Source organism: Dipodomys ordii, unplaced genomic scaffold, assembly GCF_000151885.1.
Source record: "Dipodomys ordii isolate 6190 unplaced genomic scaffold, Dord_2.0 Scaffold69, whole genome shotgun sequence".
NCBI classification, from domain to species: Eukaryota; Metazoa; Chordata; class Mammalia; order Rodentia; family Heteromyidae; genus Dipodomys; species Dipodomys ordii.
The window spans coordinates 209,197-209,613 of record NW_012267285.1 but is presented as its reverse complement, the minus strand read 5'-3'; positions in this window follow the sequence as shown (position 1 = coordinate 209,613).

Here is a 417-nt window from a genome sequence, read left to right as displayed (position 1 = left end):
TCCGCTGCCCCGCGCGCCGCCGAGCTTCACCCCGGAACCGGAACCGGAAGTCCCGAGCCGACGCCGCGGCGCGAGGCCGCGGAGCCATGCTTCCGGTCTTCCGGGCAACGCCAGCCGCTGATTGGGCGGAATCCTAGGGCCTTAGCGCCGCCCCGTCTCGCCAGCACCAATCACGATCGAGATTGGCAGGTTGAGCGGCGTCGTTGCGGGTCCCCCCCCCCCTCTAGCCAATAGCGTGACAGGGTCCCGCCTCCCTGAACTCTCGCCTCTCATTGCCCCAGTCCCGCGGGGCTACGACGTACGTCAGCTTCTGATTGGTCCTATTGGAAAGGGCAGGGACGGCGGAAGCGGAAATACGCAAGGCCGCCCCGGCGGCCTCTCGGGAGTTGTAGTTCTGGCCTCCCGCGTTCTCCCGGC